The sequence below is a fragment of the Castanea sativa genome, chromosome 11, assembly GCF_040712315.1.
Source record: "Castanea sativa cultivar Marrone di Chiusa Pesio chromosome 11, ASM4071231v1".
NCBI lineage: Eukaryota > Viridiplantae > Streptophyta > Magnoliopsida > Fagales > Fagaceae > Castanea > Castanea sativa.
Window position 1 is genome coordinate 9,407,608 of NC_134023.1, and position 16,132 is coordinate 9,423,739.

The following is a 16,132-nucleotide window of genomic DNA, read 5'->3' on the forward strand; positions in this document are numbered from 1 at the left end:
GCTGTTTTATCAGTACTAAATTTGGGTCACTTGTTGCACAAAATGAATTACACACATATTGTGTTGATCCCCCCAAAAAAATGATCCCCAATATCTCTCGAAGTTCCATCTCATCATTTTTAGGCAATGTGATTTCATGTATTCATTACAAAGTTCTTGCTAATCGGCTTAAAATTATTTTACCAAAAATCATATCCGATGCTTATAGTGCTTTTATGCCAGACAGATTGATCACAGATAAAACAATTGTAGCTTTTGAGGTGTTGCAGAAGATGTAGAATCATAGGAGGGGAAAAAGGGTTAGATGGTAGTAAAGCTAGATATAAGCAAGGCGTATGATAGGGTGGGATGGGGCTTCCTTGAAAAAATGATGCTACGGCTGGGTTTGGATGAACAATGGGTACATTTGGCAATGGAAACTGTTAATACAGCTTCATGCTCTGTGCTAATCAATAGGGAGCCTAGGGGCTTTGTTAATCTATCTAGGGGAATTAAATAGGGTGACCCTTTATCACCTTATTTGTTTCATATATGTGCAGAGCGTATGTCAATCATGCTGTGAAGGGTGAAAGAGAGGAACCAACTATAGGGTATCTTATCTTGTAGAAATGGAGTTCAGATTTCTCACCTGCTATCTGCTGATGACAGCTTACTATTTTGCCAAGCATCAATTGAGGAGTGCTAGCAGTTGGTAACCATCCTTGAGCAATATGAGAGGGCGTTGGGTCAAGCAATAAACAGGGACAAAACGGCTCTATTCTTCAATAAAAATACAAGAGCAGAGGTGAGGGATATCATTCAAGGTATGTTGGGAGTTCAAGTCATGACTGATTGTGAAAAATATCTTGGTTCACCCATGGTGGTTGGCAAATCCAAGGTCAATGCCTTCAGGGGGCTTAAGGAAAAAATCACTAAGCGGGTGATGGCCATGGGATGGAAGGAGAAGTTTATCTCAAAAGCAGGATGGAAAATACTGATTAAAACAGTGGTGCAGGCAATCCTTGCATATACTATGGGCATCTTTAAGATCCCAAAGACTTGGTGTGATGACATGAACTCAACTCTTGCAAAATATTGGTAGGGGTAGACTATGGATGAGAAAAAATTCATTGGATCAATTGGAATAAACTTTGTAGTCCAAAAATTAATGGAGGGATGGGTTTTAGAGCAATCCATGCTTTCAATTTAGCTATGCCTAAACAAGCTTGGGGATTGATAAAACACACTTATTCACTATTTTATAAGGTGTACAAAGCCCGATACTTTCCAAACTGCTCCTTCATGGAGGCTGAACTTGGGACTAATCCATCGTATGTGTGGCGAAGTCTACTCATGGCTAGAGAAATTATCCAGAAGGGATGGCAGGTTGGGGATGGGCATCACATTGAGGTGGCAGCCCATAAATGGTTAGCTAATGCTCCTATTTTTCTGGGCTCTCCTCCAAATCCGCTATTTTTTAGGGACCTAGTCGATGAAGACACCAGGCAGTGGGTCCATGGAAAGATTCAAGCTCTGTTTGCTCCATCAACTTGACAAAAGATCCTTGCCATACCTCTTAACAATCTGAACTCCAGTGATGAATTAGAGTGGACGGAAAATAGCGCCCAAAACTTTACAGTGAAGACAGCCTATAAAATTGCTCTTGGCCTCAAAAATCAACCCCAAGGTGAGCACTCACAAGCACGGCTAAATGACAGAATTTGGAAGAAGGTGTGGAAACTGAATGTGCCCCCTAAGGTCCAGACCCTTCTGTGGAGGGCTTGTTCAAATATCCTGCCCACAAAAGACAACTTGCAGCGCCATAAGGTGAAGGTCCACGCAAGGTGCGAATTCTGCTCCCAACACTTAGAGACCACTTGTCATGTGCTGTGGGGGTACCCTTTCGCTAGGAATGTCTGGTCCGTGGCAGGTAGACGAATTCAGAAGTGCTCGAACAGTGCATCAGACTTCTTTCAGTTGTTTCGGACCATGGTAACCAGGCTAAACCAGCAGGAACTTGAGTCTTGGGCAATTATCGTGTGGGCTCTTTGGAATGCACTAAACAAATTTTACTTTGATAAGACTCAATTTCAAACAAGGCACATCTATGATGGTGCTTCGGGTCTCTTAACAGATTACCAGCACCTCATGGCAGAACAAACAACTTGAGCATACTGTTTTACTGTGTATTTCACTGCTGTATATTATTTCTTACTCGTGGCCTCTGTTCTATTGAGTACAGACCTGTGCTTTACTTTCCGGAGGTCCACTGTCTATGTTCTGTAATCCAGCTTGTATTACTTTTGGTATCTTAACAAAGCTTTCTATCTTTGATCTCAAAAATTGTTATTCCCAAAAAAAATGAATAAGACCAATTGAAGTTGTATTTATTTACTTTTTCCCCGCTTGAATTTTATAAGCAACCGATTCTCATGCTTGTAGACAATTAATTTACTGTTTTAGTTTTATTTCACTTCAATTGTACCATAGGACCAATATGTTGCCAAACAAAAAGTTTATTGGCCTACGTTAGCTTCTTTTTTTTTTTTTCCACTTAGAAATTATCCTCCCTGGTTGCAAAAATTTTTGTGCAATTAATAGAGACCATTTAAGGGTGAGATTTAAATTCCCATTTATTAAATATAGAAAATGTAGTAAATTATTTACACATGTCAAATGCTTTCTATTATGGGCAAATTGCTACTTGCCACGTGGAATAATTTCTCCACATCATTTTAAATAAATAAAATGTTGTGTCACTTATCATAGTATTGTGCATTTACTAATTTGAGGAATTCAACTTTTATAATATATTACAAATAAGGACATTTAGTGTCCAAATTTGGACAATAAGTATCCTTATTTGTAATTTAAGGAAATAGGGGCGGCTCCACATTGAGTTCAGGGTGGTCACAAGACCACCCTATCAGGGGAAAAAAAATTATTATATATAAAATTTTAAAATGTATGATTTTTTTATCCTTAAAAAAAATTGTGCCCACCCTAAATTTTTTTAGGCCCAAATAATTAAATTATGGACAAAGTTTGGTAATAAACTTGGTTAAGGTCACAACTCCACTCAATAATTTTTTTTTTTTACTAGATGTAAATTTTGACAAATTTACCATTTGATTACATTTTCTTCTTATATCATTCATTCTTGCAAAATTTCAAGAATATTAAGGATCAATATGTTATAAATCAAATGTTTAAATTTTGAGCTTTTGTAGTTTAAAATTATAAATAAAAAACTAAGTTTATGGATCGAATAATAAAAAACATTCAATTGGTACAAATTTGACATGTGTTTTAAGAACATAAAGTACATGCAATTCAACGGTTAGATTTTCAAAATATATAGTAGTGTTAATTTGTTTAGTGAAAATTGTCGCCTAAGGCTACAACTAAGTTTGTAGCCAAATTTTATTTTTAAACTTTGGTCATCTTAACAATATATTAGGTCCTTATGAACAAAAAAAAAAAAAAAAAAAAACCTAGAAAAGTTTTATTTAACTAAAATTATAAAAGAGATATAGCTTGTAGCATTGATAATGAAACTATCATACAGAAATTTCAAAATAAGAAAATTTGTAAAAGAAAATTGTAAAATTTATTATAATTTAAGTTTCATAATGATCATCCTAGCTGAAAAATATTTCTAGATCCGCCACTACTTGAAAACAACTAAAACATATATATATATATATATATATATATATATATATATATATATATATATATATATAAGGTTATCATAAATAATATTCCTCAGTAATTTTTATATAAAAAATTAAAATTAAGCACGATCGCAGAGATTGCTAGAAACTGGTGGATAATTAACAATTAAAATGCTGCTGAAACTTATCTTTCCAAGTCCTTAATTTGTGATAAAAAATCAAGACTTCCTCAAGTGTATGACATCAAGTGTGTGACATCGACCCTAGAATGTTCTAGTGGTATCTAATCTAATCTATATAATAACTAATAGTACTATATATAAAAGCAGAATTTTTTTGCTACAATTAAAGAGGCGTATACACGTAAGCAAAAAAAAGCGATAAATTAGAATGTTTCATTGGGTTAAAACACTGTTTGGGAGCCTTCTAGGGTCAAAATGCCCAAATATCACAATTTTCAAAAATTTGTAGCAAAAAAACACTGTTTCGGAACTAAATAGGAAAATACCACTTTTCTGGAACTCGAGTTTCAGAAACTCGAGTTTAAATAGTACTTGAGTTTATGCATAAATGGTACTCAAGTACCATTTAGAACTTGAGTTTCTGACACTCGAGTTCTAGAAAAGTGGTATTTTCTTATTTAGTTTTGAAACAGTGTTTTTTTGCTACAAATTTCTGAAAATGGTAGTATTTAGCCATTTTGGCCGCTTCTGGTATGAAAAGAAATTAACCGCTTAAAACAAAAATAAAAAGAAAGAAAAATTGGCACACGGAGAAAGGAGAGAAAACCGTAACTCCTCTCTCTTCTCAGAAACCCAAAAATCAAAACCATATGCTTCCCCCAAATCAAAATCCAAAACTTCATTCTCACGCAATCTCCGATTCTCTCACACAATGGCCACCGATTCATCAGACCAACTCAACTTCAACCCTACTACTACTGCTGGCACGCCCACCAGATCGCCTCGAAGAAGAAGAAGAAGAAAAGGATGAACCAACCGATGAGGCTTCCGATTAGCCTTCTGTAACCACCGTCGATTCCGACGCGAAGTACGGCACCGGTACATTGTTTTGTTTTTTTTTTTGTTTTTTTTCCATTTTTTAGATTTGGGTATGAAATGTTACTTTTGATTGATTTTTTTTTTGGATAGGTTTAGATTTGATTCATTTTTGTTTTGGGTTTTTGGATTCTCTATCAAAATGTTTTTTTTTTCTCAATTTTAAATATGATTTAGGCTTTTGAAGGACTTGATTTTGGTTTAGGGTTACATTTTTGGTCCAGCACCACCCATCTCCGGGACCATTCAATCACAGCCTTAACGGTGTCTTTGATTCATTGTAAGAAGGCTACAGATGCATCAAATTTCCCCAGTTCGTTCTCTGGCTCAGTTCGTCTCTGCAACAGCATATTTTGAAGGTCTGTATACTTTTTTTCCTCTTCAAATATTGTTTTTATTTTCTGAAATCTGCCATGCTTTTTTTTTTTTCCTTATTCGATTTGGTTATGAACTTATGAGTTAGTTTTGGGTATTTTGGTTGGGTTGGTTTTGACTTAGGTTTTTGGGTTAGATTTATGTTTTGGGTGTATGTCTTTTTTGCCATTCGTTCAACAAAAATGGGCAAAAGAAAAGGAAACTCTTCCCCTTTTCATTCTTTGTTCATTTCGTTTCTGCAACTTCATACACACAAGGTCAACATAACGTTGTTAATTTTTCTGTTTCAGATACTCTTTCTGTGTTTAGTTGTTTGCTGTTGTATCTATGATGTTACTAAATTGGACCCCATTTGAATTTTTGGGTTTCTTTGACTGTAGATAAAAATTTACACTGTTCTACATATTTGTTTTTGTTGCATTCGACATGTTCAATGAAATCCCTCTTAGACTTAATATGTGATGTTTGGATTTGGGTATCCCCACCCCATATCGTGATAAATATAAATGATTTATTCATTTATCAACAATGAATATGAACAAAAGTTTAGAAGGATGAAGTCTAGAAGATATCAGCATGGTGGATGAAATGAATTTTGAACCAAAGGTAATATTACATAACATGTACCCAGTTTTTTTTTTTTTTTTTTTTCCATAGCTAACAGTCCTCCAAGAATTTCTCAGGCATTTTCTACCCAAACATCAACCAACTTCATGTAATTGATGGTCTTTATGTTAAAAATATTGTTCTAATGGTAATGGTAACTACTTTTCTGTTACATGCCAAAACCGCATAGCTCCACACCCCAAAGTGTACTTACCCAACCCATTGTTAAAATCCTCACTCAATAAGGAATACACCAGATAAGATTATGTGGATAATTAATGCTCAAGGGAGGTTTATAGTGAGGTTAGAATATTTTTTGCAACAAGGGGTGATGTCAAGCACAGAGATCAGTCTAGAAGAAGTGATGGAATTTGAAAATCTATGGAAAACAACTCAGAAAACTTTACCTACTAAATGCAGGTTAGAGTTGGGATAGTAGCTTGATGCCAGATTAGCAAGTGAGGGAGACAGAGGAGAGTGAAGGGGAGAGAGAGGGAATAAGAAAGATAAGAAAAAGCTTTAGATTACTACACTGCCCAATATGTATATATTTCTAAAATCTATGTGTTTTGAGTAGTTGATAGGCTAAATCTAGAAAATTTAGAGTACGTTTTATGGAATTTCTCATAGAAGCTTTATTGTTTTCTAAAATAAATTTGTTGTTTGGTGTTTATTTCCCTATTTGATGCAGAAAGCTAAATATTATTAACAATTATTCTTTTTTCCTTCTATAATGATTTTAATCAGATAAGAATGATCTTATTTTGTAGTTAATATTTTCATTTGTAGATTAGGAGCTGCATTCTAAAGAATTATGTACATCCATCCTTTATAAAGACAAACCATGTCATCATTAATGACATTAGTAATAAAAACAATCAATTGATATTGATATTAATTCAAATGTTATAAATACTGCCTTACCTTATGACAATAGTAAGCTAGAAGTTTAGTTTTTATTTTATTTGTAAATTCTTACAATCATGGACCAACAAAATTAGTGATCTGCTATTTGCTCCAAAGTTAACATTGATAGTATTATTGATGCGTAGGTGTAGAAAAAAGTTTTAAGCACCCAAAAGTGGATATGGTAGGCAAGATTACCATCATGCAATTGCTGCTGAAAAGCTGCCAAACTTGAATCTTTTTGTAAGTTTTTGCTTCCTTTTAATTTGCTTCTTCTATTTGATTTGTAAAAAAAAGTTGGGATTGTCAAATGATCATTGTCCATTTTTTTTTTATATCTATGGCCTTTTGTAATTTCCTGTCACTGAATTATTTAAAAACAAAGTTTTGAATGTGTTTATATCTATAATTATTAATAGCTATGAATTTATTTTCTTATGCTCAACCTTTACCAGTCCAATGTAAAGACTTATTATAGTTCTTTGTTTGTATAGATCATATTGTTTAAGTTTTTTATTTTGGTTTATTATCATTTACTGCTTTCATAATTTTCTACTATGGTTTGTACCTATGAAAAACTTTTTGAACAATTTGGTGGGTTATTCCTATGAAAAGCATGATAACTAGGAATTTTGAACTACTTATTGCTTATTCAGAAAACATAATTAGATATATACAGATAAGGAAGCATTTTTAGAAAAGAAAATTAGAGTTTAAATGAGAACCCATATCCAAAAAAATTGCTACTACCAGTAAAGTTTTTTTTTTTTTTTTTTACTTAAATTTTATATATATATATATATATATATATATATATATATATATATGGGTTGCAGGGCTTAGAAAGCTATGAGTTATGACACAAACATGAGTTATGAAAACAAGTTTGAGTGATTGCTTACATGTGAAGAGTATTAAAATAAAACAATGCTTGAGTGGGTTACCTAAGAGATCACAAAATTTAGTAAGAAGAAGAGTGCTAATTTTGAAACAAATTGAGCATATGAGAAAAAATGATGTGGTGTTTGGCTCAGTTATTGTGGATGTGATTTACTTATTTGTTCACAGTCAGGATTGTCCAATATATTTTTGAAGAAAGAAAGTATAGAAAAGACAAGCACAGGCTGAATGTCAGAGGGTTCAAGCGAGGTTTGACATGCATTGTAAAACAGGCGGTGAAGATTAGCTCTTTTTTAGTAGGATTTCTAGATGGTTCTTGCATTTTTATAAAGCTTGCTAAGGTGGTGAAGGAAAATTTTTAATTATTCAAGTAGGAAGTAGTTTTTGTTATAAATGGGTGTTAATTTTGAATGGAGTTTCAATGTAAAGAAGACATGTCTGTAGTTGGGTATGATGATAATGATGATGGTGGTGGCAACAATGTTCCCTCATCAAGTAGTTTTTTCATTTTATTATTGCAATTTTTTACCGAAAGCACTGTTTTTTACCCTAAAAAAATCTGATTGTGATTTTTTTTTTTTTTCCAGCTAGCCTGGATTCTTTATGTTAATACTTACTTACATATCATTCATGTTGGGCTGGCTGTGTTTGGTTTCTGGTATACTGGAGTAATGTAATGTAATGTAATATTGGATTGGTTTTGATTAAGGCATTTGGGTTAGAATTCATTTTGTTTTGGGTTATTAACCAAATCCAAGTTAGTTTAGGTTGTAATGAAACTGTAAGTGGTATGTCAGTATAGACTTTTTTAATATTAAATAATCATGTAAGAACTATTAGTTATTGTTATTGAAATTCTATCAGATTTCTCCTCATTATCAATAATTTAACTTGCTTCGTTCATTGAACCAAATTTTTTTTTTTTTTTTCAAAAATTCTGCTTATTAGTTATTGATGCAGTTCATAAGAATACTATAATCCAATCATTTATAAATTTGATTGTGATAGTTATCTATGTATTTAATTTGAAATTCATACTAGGTGTTATTCTTCACATGTTGCTCCTCTTTATAATTTGGTTTCCTATGTTCTTTTTATTTCGTTGTTTACAAGTTCTTTGAGGGCTTCTTTTTTTAATTATTTTTCCTGGGGTTGTGATGTAAAGGTCAAAGAGTTCACAAATCACAATGATTGATGCATGTAATTGCGTTACAATGAATATAATAATTTAATGGTAAGTTTAGGGATTTTCCCCTTTATTTCTATTGATATAAAATATATATATATATATATATATATGAACATGTAAAAAATACATATTCGAACGTGTAATAGAATGCAAACTTGGCAAAGAAGCAGGAAATTAGGAACAATGGGCATTTTGTTCTTTGAAACTTATTGCTCTGCATCTTGCCATCCTATATCTATGGTAAGCTTTTTTGTAGTAGGCATTATTCTTTTGATGGACAATTTCTACTTGAGCATAATTTGGTTTTAATGCTAATTTGAGAAATTTGTAAATTCTATTAAATAGTTTACTTGCTGCAACCATTTTGATCTCTGCTAATTTCTATGTTTTGTGTCATACTATGTGCTTGATATTTTGTTTCTAGATGGACACCATTGTAACATATGATATATATTTTTTAAATTCTATAAAAGATAGTTGGAGTTGATTTTAAATAGAGTGATATTGTGTTTTATACATAGCATTCCTACAAGTAGGACAAATGAGGGGCTGTACAACATGCCCTTGCACTAATATATATTTTACTGTGAAGGATACTTTGATGAACATTTTCTTTCATTCTTTTTTTTTCCCCCTCTTTTTTATATAGGTTTGGGAAGAGTTTTAGACTTCTATTATTTTTTCTTTTTTTCCAGCTAAAAGTACTTGCCTCTTTGTAGTAAAAAAATTTCAGCTGAGGTTTTGGACTTTCTCTCATCAGGCCAGTGAGTTAGGCATCTTAGATTTGGTGCAAATGTGAGTTGGGTGTTTTGTCATTTGATGAATTGCCTTGAATGTGTTTGATTATTGTTGTCAATCAGAATCACATTAGAGTTTTGAATGAGATTTACACTACTTTGACTCAAAAGAACAAAAAACTAAGCCCTCTCTCAGAAGTCTTTTTAAAGAATAGAGAATGCCAAGAAGAAATCTGCACTTGACCATAAATTAGGATTTAATATTGGATTATTTCAATGAATTATGTAGACTGCTAAATCTATCCTTTGGAATTGTTTTCCCAGTTTCAGGCTTCTTTTTTCTTCTTTCTCAGGTAAACAATATTGAACCTCTTCTTTTCTTCGTTTGCAGCTTCATCCTGATGCCAAACTCAGGTTTTAATGTCAAAATCAAAGTTTGAGAGGGAATTTGCAACTTGAAAGTGGATGGATTAATTGCATTTTGTACGTTAATAGCAATTTCCCATTTTGATTTGCAAGGACATTCTCACAAATTTAGAGACTACTACGCCCCTCTTGGCAGATATGTTCTGAGTAACCTACTTACAATGAACATAAACCATAATATTAAATTTGTATCAACAAAAATGGTGTCCTCACACTTTATATATAAAAGAAACTGAGGAAACATGAATTTTTTATAGTTATATTTTTTTCAGCTTCTTTCATTCCTGTTGTAACAGAGAGACAGAACTAAGTTAAACATGCAAAAGGTTAAATTTTATTTGAATATTCATGTTTTAGCAATAATTTTGTTGTGTCTATTGCTATGAAACAAATTGGAGAGCTTGGAAAGGGTACTTTTTTCATCTTTGATTTCTATGTTTTTAGTTATTTTAATTTTTCAACCAAGTCAATATAGTGTATATAATTGTATTGTGGCTGTTTGGATCAGTTATATATCTGGTTGAATGCATCGAAATTTTCCTTATAATGTCTACTGAATTTTGCGTAAGAATTTGTATCATGACTATAATGTAGTGATGTCAAATAGGCTATTTTTTCTTCTCATCATTTATTGAGTTTTTTTTTTTTTTTTTTTGAGAAAATCTTTTGAGTAGTTGAATGCATGCTCAATTGCTTAATGGAACACTCTGGAGTTTTATCCAAGAAATATGATAAGTTAAAACACGTTTTTTGAAATAGTATACCATGGTTTAGATATATAAATCTAATAATCTAAATTTTTCTTTCCATTTCTTTTCCTCTTCCCCCTTTTTTTTTTTAAAAGACACGTAATGATATCTAATCAATCAATATATATATAAAAGCAGAGACCTCATATGAGAGTGCATGAGATCCTGTCACATGACACTCTAATATTGCATTTAACCTTTTTTTACCTTTCTTCATTAAGTTTTTTTAACTGTTTCCCAATAGATTATAATAACTTATTTTTACTATTATGTATATTTAGCATTTTTTACCTCTTTTTATTAAGTTTTTTTTATTGTTACCCAATAGATCATAGTAACTTTATCCTGCCACATAGCACTCTAATATTGCATTTAACATTTTTTACATTTTTTCATCAAGTTTTTTTAACCATTACTCAATGATCATAGTAACTTATTTTTACTATTATATAAATTTAGCATTTTTTACCTCTTTTATTAAGTTTTTTTTACTGTTATCCAATTGATCATAGTAACTTTTTTTTACTATTATGTAAAATATGGGTTGTTCTTGACAATTAGACCCATTAGACCAAAATTAATTCACTATAAAATAAACTACCTTTTAAAAGTAGATCAACCATTATGAAAAACTCAAACCAGTTCTAACCTTACATTATTATGATCCAAGTTTGACCATTCTCACGTGTAAATCAAAACAAAAACTCTTACCCTTTTACAAACTCTCTTCTTCCTCCCCACGTATAGGTGATATTTCTAGAAAATCTCATACTCATGAAATTATGTCTTCATTTTTCCCCAATTTCAATTCATTATGCTTTTGTCTATTAATAATGTTCTATGCAATTTATGCATACTAATTCTCTGTCATCGACCAGTACAACAAAATTATATATAAATCTTAAGATCCCTGAGGTTGCTGAAATAATTGACAAGTGCATATTTCTAAAATTTATAATAACAAAAAAGTCTAATAAATATCATATATTATCTCACAAAATGCCATTAATTTAATATTTTCTTTAAAAAAAATTGAATTATAGGAATGGTAAAAAACATGATCCTATATAAGAAATACCAAAAATACATGCAAAAGAATTTTTGTAGGAGGATTTATCTTTAAATATTATGAAGACAATAGTAAAGATAAAATGCACTGGATGAGATCCTACGAAACAGGTTTGTTAATCATTTCAATTTATACTCATCATTTATGTAAAAAAAAAAAAATCATAAATCATATTATTTACATTAAAAAAATAATATATATTAATTTCAAAGTTCATTGCAAGATGTGAACTGCTAGGTTATTGCAAATAATAAATAATATTGATACAACAATAGGTTGGTATTACATTTTATGCGTACTTTGTGAAAGAAATGTCAAACCCCAAGCAAAATCATTTTGGTATGCAACATGTGAAACAAAAATAAATCTTTCTATCCCAAAGTTAGAGGCACTGACATTAACTACGTACTTTTCAAATATTTATAATACATTTATCTCAATATAACTACTATATATATACAATTGCAAACTACTTCAGATACATAATTCAAATTGAAGTTTTTGATGCAACTATCAAAAAAATTTTGTGATATTTGATTGAGATGCCGAGAAAATCCTAATTGAATCTACAAGATATTTTGCTGAAAAATAAATTGTGGTACAAATTATTTAAATTATTGTAAAAATATTGATATTGGAGAAGGAATTCCACGTGATATGAAAAAAAAAAAAAAGGAAAAAAATGGATTTCTCTACTTCATTTGAATGAATTCAATCTAAAGGATGGTTTTGAAAATTACATAGTTGCTAAAATTTTTGATGCAATCTTAAATGATAAAAAGGTATGGAAGAAAAAAAAAAACACAATTTAATATCTATATTAATTCTTTTTGCTGCACTATTCCAAAATTAACAAAAATAAAAAATAAAAATATTTACAAAAAACTGTAACATCATTGAAATCAATATATATAAAAGCAGAGACCTCATGCGGGAAAGCATGAGGTCCTGCCAAGTGACGCTCTAATTTTGCATTTAGTCTCTTTTTTTACCTTTTTTATTAAGTTTTTTTTTTACTGTTACGCAAAAGTTTACATTAACCTTTTTTACTATTATCTCATTAATATCTTATTAATTGTCTAAGTTTACACCACACATTTTTGTATTCTTCATGTCTTTTAGCATACCTACCGTTTTAGTATTAAAAAAATAATAATAATAATATTTAAGGACTAATAGTAATAACTAACCACATAAGGCCCTGTAGAGAGATAGAGAAATGATGAGAGAGTTGGGCATACTTTCATTTTATGGTATGAAATATGGAACACAACACAAATTAGTTGATTTTTATGGTCCCGTTACTCTTTTGCATTTATCTTTGGTTTTATGATTTTTTTTTTTTAAAAAAAAAATCTTACCTTGAGAATGCTACAAATATGTAGTGAAGTTACTAAACTAATTTTTAATATTTCAAAATGTATATGTTTCTTTACTCTAATTTAATTTAATTTTTCTTTATAATATATGTAAAACATTATCTAAAACCATCATAAATAAGATATCACAAAATCACAAAATTATCCGTACAACTCACTGACAACTTACTAGTTCTTATAACTTTATTACTTCTAAAGAAACCATTTTTATAGCTATACACAGGTTATCGTTTTCACCTCTTATCTTTTGAAAAAAATTCATATCCAAAAACAAACAAAAAAGGAGGAAAATTATTTTAGCAGAACAAATTATAGATGGCACATATATACTTGAATGCAGTGGAAGCATGAGAACTAAGTTTATATTGATAGTAAGCTCATTCATATATAAAATTATCACGTGCAACGCGCGGGCTAAAAGGTAGTTAGTATAAAGTATAAAGAATACTTGCCTGCCCAAAAATCTCTTCATTATTTTCTGCCACAAAATACTTATATATTATATATTTTCTTCTAACTAGTTTATCTTCTTAATCCCCTAAATTACTTAAAAAAATCTTTTCGAATGACATGCCATGTGCTATATATCATGTGTAGTAGTGCATGTCTATGTTTTATGTTGGCTTTATTTCATGACAAAAAGTGTTGTATTTGTTGTATTTTCTTCATTGTATTTTGTGGGATTTTATTGTATTGAATTTAGTATTAAGTTGGTGAAGAATTAAGCATGAAATGAAGAATCAGTGCAATTTCACTAGTGTCTCGCGAGAAGCTTACATACGAAAAGGGCATGTGAGAAGAACATGCTGGAAGTTGAAAAATCATGTCAGGCTGTCAGTTTTGCGAGTATCTCGTGAGTATCTCGCAAAAAGGGCAAACTCAAGAGATACCCGCGAAACGTTCTGCTTAGAGAATTTTAAATGTGACTTTTTTACCCTTCACCCATACTATATAGACTCCAATTACCCACAAATGTATAAGAGGCCATTCAAAGAGAAAAACCTTAAATAGGTTTTCTACAACACAACGCACCCATCTTTTAGAGAGAGAACTACTCATCTTTAGTGAGAATTATTATTACCTCCTCTCCTTCTCTCTCCCATTGCCATACCTTGAGAGGAAATTTGTACCCAAACACAACTCACACTTATTTAGAGTGTAGAGAGTGTTTTGAAGTTTGAGAAATTTTGGAGATTTGCCAAAAGAAGCCGGTGAAGCTTGGCAGATGCAATCAAGCGTATTGCGAGATCCGGAAAGCTAGTGAAGACAGGTCTCCGAGAAGTTCGTTGGTAGCAGGAGCTTGGATGGCTCAACTACATTTGGTAGACTAGACTTGGAGGGTCTTTTGTTATTCGTGTACTTCAACTTATTCATTAGTGGATCGATTTCGACTTGGAGGGTCGCGAAGAGGTTTTTCGCCGAGTTCTACGGCTTCCTCTTCGATAACACGTCTTGATGTTATCTTGTATTTGCATTTCTCTTCCCTTACTCTTGTGCTTTACTTTTATTGTTTTATTGTTCATGTGTATGCACTAGAGTAGATTCAGTGATTGCACTTCATTTACTCTTGTTTCGCACTTAGATAAGTTAGAATAAAAAAAAATCTAGCCGTAATTTTAAAATTGGGGTCTAAATAAGCTCTTGTCTTTTAGCACAAATCCGAGCTTTCAATAGGGTCTACTTTTAATAATAGCTCCTTATCATCAGACTAAAACACTAATCAGTTTTTGGTATAAGTGGAGTTTGAATCTTAAATCTCTTATTCCATTGTATATGCTAGTTGCTAGCTAGAGTTTCGCTGAGAAATATATAGATGTTAATGTTTGGTTATAAAAAATGAGCTCTTCCATCTACAAATCTACTATAACTTCTGCCTTGAGATTATTCCATTATTCATTTATTTTTGCTTATGCCTTAAATAACGTGTATTTGCACATTTTATTATATAACTAATTAGAATTTACTAGTAATAGTTTTATTTTTATATATGTTAACTATTTGATATGTATTCTTTTAGTTAGTGGAGTATTTTTATTTATTTTTTATTTTTTTATATATAGGAAAAGAAGAAAACTTTTATTAATAACATGTGGAGCTAGACTATGAACCAGACTAGTTAGTGGAGTTCATTGAGCATCTAAGCAAAATAATGATTGTTTGTACTAACTCAAGAGAGCTTCAAAAAACTTATGATGGTGAAATATGAGATTATCTTCAAAACCCCAATCTGAAAAAAAAAAAAATATATATATATATATATATATATATATTCCTTATTAACCTCAAAGTTTTTTTTTTTTTAATTTTTTTTAAAGACAGAAAAAAAGAATGAAACGTGCAAGTATTTGTACTATTAAGAAACAGACGCCGCTACAGTAATATTTTTTTAAAATTATTTTTTTTCCTTCCAAAATAAATTACAAACTGTACGTTTTTAGACTCCTTAGATACAACCAGATAAACCTAGTTAATTAGCCAAGTGATTACTTAGTCAAATTAAATAGATCTAGATTAACATAAATATATCATATCATGAAAAGCAACAGAAAAAGAAACACTGATATGATGACCTAGGAAAACCAAACCGGTAAAAAACCTGGGGAAGATTTAACCTAGTTATCCACAAGGTAAAACTGAATCCACTATGAAAGAATTGAAGTTTACACAATAGTGATTTAGACCACTAACATCCTATTGCTACCTCAAGTAGGAAACTTACTACACGACCACGTGACAGCTCTGAGTCCATGGACTACCAAGCACAAGCACTACCGCTTGTATATCTTTAAGCTCTTGAATCTACAACTGAATTGATCACCAAACTTTTGACATCAATCTAGATCTTGATAATTCTAAGTGTATGTGAAGGCAAACACCTTTAGATCTCACAAAAGATTCACACACACAACATAAAGAGCATCACTAAAACGTAGTTAGGGTTTTCCCTTTTATACCTAGGGCAAAACATAAAACCCTACACTTAAAACGAGCTTGAGCTGGATTGGAAAATTCTGCAGAAAAACAATCTGCATGAGCTTCGATCGATCGAGTCTAATTTTCGATCGATCGAGCCAAGCAGATT

General features: G+C 31.3%; 1 long non-coding RNA gene across 3 annotated transcripts; it reads left to right on the forward strand.

Moving 5' to 3' along the window:
• The first annotated feature begins 4,378 nt into the window (after window positions 1-4,378).
• Window positions 4,379-10,255, forward strand: LOC142614444 (uncharacterized). 3 transcript variants are annotated; one of them, XR_012840450.1, is made up of 4 exons: window positions 4,379-4,717; window positions 4,920-5,073; window positions 6,748-6,844; window positions 9,819-10,255. It is a non-coding gene; the product is annotated as an uncharacterized LOC142614444 (long non-coding RNA). The 3 variants fall into 3 exon arrangements; XR_012840451.1 differs by having other exon boundaries at window positions 4,379-4,706; XR_012840449.1 differs by lacking the exon at window positions 4,379-4,717 and having other exon boundaries at window positions 4,821-5,073; window positions 9,819-10,196.
• Window positions 10,256-16,132: the final 5,877 nt, after the last annotated feature.